Source organism: Botryllus schlosseri, chromosome 14 (assembly GCF_051294905.1).
Source record: "Botryllus schlosseri isolate E-star chromosome 14, Bs_hap1, whole genome shotgun sequence".
In the NCBI taxonomy this organism is placed as follows: Eukaryota; Metazoa; Chordata; class Ascidiacea; order Stolidobranchia; family Styelidae; genus Botryllus; species Botryllus schlosseri.
Window position 1 is genome coordinate 14,125,237 of NC_137249.1, and position 3,361 is coordinate 14,128,597.

The window sequence follows — 3,361 nt, forward strand, 5'->3', positions numbered from 1 at the left end:
GCGTGTGCTGTACTTGTGCCATGGTCTTATTATTTAAAAAGTATCGTAATAACTGTAGGTTTTACAATTTGATTAGGGTTGGCATACGTCCGGAATTTGCCGGACATCTCAGGAATTTCACTGTTCAAACTGCGTCCTGTAGGAAATTCTAAAATATGCCTAAATGTCCGGAATTTTGAAGGCTTGAAATAGGATCAATTTATTTTCGTAAATCAACATAAACGATATTATATACCGCTTGATTTTTTTTCGCCCCGGTCGCGATTTTGAGTCACATTCATTGTTTTTATTATGTGGACCACTGCCCTCGCAAAAAAATGCGAACAAAACTCCATAAAAATAACCATGATTTACTGAAATAAGTCTAAATGTAATCGCAATTATCGGAGAACGGTATATTCCTAGAGTCGACTAAGGCCATTTAGATGCTTTAGTCAAAGATAGTGGTTCTAAGCCTGGGGCTCGTTTGCCTTTATTCTGGGGTTCGTGCAGATATTGAACGTAATCAGCTTCCAAAAGAGGCCGTGAGTACTTAAGTCTAGGCCGAGGAGTTGACCGTTTTTTAGTATATCAGCTAATCAAATTCTGAGCTGGGCCGCAGAACTTTTTCAAATTAGAAATGGAGTGGCGACCCTAAAAGGTTTGCAAATGATCGGATGTACAGCTTGCTGGTGCGGACCCGCATTTAGGCTCATAAATAGTCTTATCCGTGTGAAATGACATGACATGACTTTACGATGTACAATGACGTTCCCTGCATTTTCGAGGTCATGATGCTCTACCAGCTCCACCGCTAACTATGATCATGTGGGCGGAGAGAGGATCAAAATGTTATAGTAATATATGAAAGAATCAATAATATAGACAGCTTTCTTTTACAAAGTTTAACGACCAGATGCGAATGAAAACCAGACCCATATAGTAAGCCCCCAGAATTTGTATGGATTACCGTACATTGGGCTAAAGATCACTGTTTATTTGGGCGGGAGGGAGCTGAAGAAATGTTGTTTCGGTCCTGGCTACAACACACAATCCGCCAGTGGACACTAAAGAGTGTTCGGAATATGACCGACAAAAATATGTGACCCTAAATTTCATCCCATCACAATGTGCAATGTTCAATGAGATATAATGTAGCAGTGTTTGATCCGACAAGATAGCATAGTTGTGGTGCGTCCAGCTTCTTGATCGGTAGGTCGTGACCATGTGTTCAATTCCCGGCGGGGTCAGACCAGAGACTTAAGCAAAAAACATCAAGGACGAAAATATATAACATCCTTGATCTTTCGGTTGCCTGTATTTAGACGCTTTTATTAACTCTTTTCAATCTCTACTTGCATACGTTCTTCGTCGGTCTATTTATTGGCTTTCTACGTAAAGTCGCCGTAAGAACGAGTGACATAGAGAATGGGCCCCAAATCTCCATCGCTTCGATACGTACTATCATCGAGAAACAAACCGGTTTCTGTAGCGTAAAATGTAAAGATTCTATACCGAAATATTGTGCCAAGGGACGTTGTCGGTGATTGCTGCAAATTGCTGAATTGTCAATTTCTGAAATAGTTTATAATTAAATGAAAAAGATAGCGCTGATGATGACTGTACCAGGAAAAGATAGTAGCGGTGGAATCAACGTAGCTTATTTCAATTGTGACCATTTTTCAGATTGATTTAAAATCAAGTTTTTGCATAATTTTCATTTTTTCGTCATATCTTGGTAATGTTTATGTTTGAAAGGCTGTTTCAAAGTTAATCATGGTCACAATATCTGGGCTCCTCATCGCTGATCCCTCTGTACTAACAGTGTCTTGAAAAAGCTCAGAACAACAGTAAGCCACGCTGCAAAAAGTCGGCATCCAAGAACCGAAGTTGAGTGCATGGGAGAGTGTGATGAACTGTGAAGAGTGAAATGAAAAAAAAAGTGCACGATTACGAAGCAATTGAAGAACGGGCAAATGCAAGAAAGAGAAAAGTCGAAGATACTGAAAAAGAAAATGTCATTGAACTGTACATGTACAATATCCATGCCGTGGTGCACAAGGCCTAAAAAGGCTATAAGCGCCACTGAAATGCCTTGAATTAATAATAATAATAATAATGGTCACAATATGGCCGAAAGACAAGGTACACTTTACATAAAGTTAATTCTCTCAAAATGTGTAAAATTGACATGAGCTACTTTGATTCAACAGCGATCCCTGCTCCGTACTAGGGTACAAACTATATTTATTTGATAGGACGCCGACATATCCGAAGATCCCTGATCGGAGTCAGACGTCTGAATCTGAAACTGATATGGATCTAAGAATGTTGTGGAACAGGACTTATTTTCATCAAGTCAGGGTATCCATCAGAGACAATAACATGGAATATCAAGGAATCATTGACATGGATGATGACAGAAAAACAGAGTTGTTCAAATATGCTTTAATAAATGGTTCGTGGTATATAACTTGAGAATTTATCGTAATAGAATATCCATCGCAATATATTTCTTTATTACTTTACACGTTCTCCAAATCTTTTCGATTGACCTTCATCGGGCAAAATCGTCAATAAAAAATACAATAAAATATAAAAATATGCTTTTGCAATTTCCATTGTGGTCATGGGAATGTAGCCGCACAATAAAACTAAGATTGGGGATGTCTATTTCTTCACATTTCATTTGGTGTTGAGTACATAGAAGTTTACTCGAAAACAACAATTAATGTATGTATATAGTTATATGACGTCCAGAAGATGGCGCGCAAGATATTGGTAAAATACATAAAATTTAGCAAATTCTATTTCCTGTTCACCTCTTCCCAAAATTTCCTCTTGCATATTTATGAGCTAGCCTAGCCAACGTTAATCTTATCTTGATCAGCTCCTCAGATGTTGGTGATTTGTTTTTCTTTCTTCGACGATTTTTGGTAAGCAATCTTTCTTCTGCAAATGACGTCAAGTCCTCAAAATGACAAATTATATCTTTTTCGGTAAAATGATGTACTTTCAATGCAATCAATATACAATATACAAATGACTAGCCGCAAAATACAAATAGCGACACCATTGATTGGACACATTTTTAAATATTCGACTTCGTTATGATAGAATCTCCGTTTCAAAGTCGGTATTGTGGTTGTGGTGTAAAGGCCTGTTTATTGGAGGACGCAGATTAGTGACCTGAGACGTGAAATTGCTTTGGTACAAACTATACGGGTTAGCCAAAGTTACTGCAAGTAAGAGATACGTTATTTATGTAAACATTGAGCGAGCATACGCATATATCGGGGAGAGTGAGATTTGCCGAAAATAGGGGCGCGCCCGTCATTTTTTCGTGAACTTTAATTCTTCACTTTCACAATAGCGTTAACGT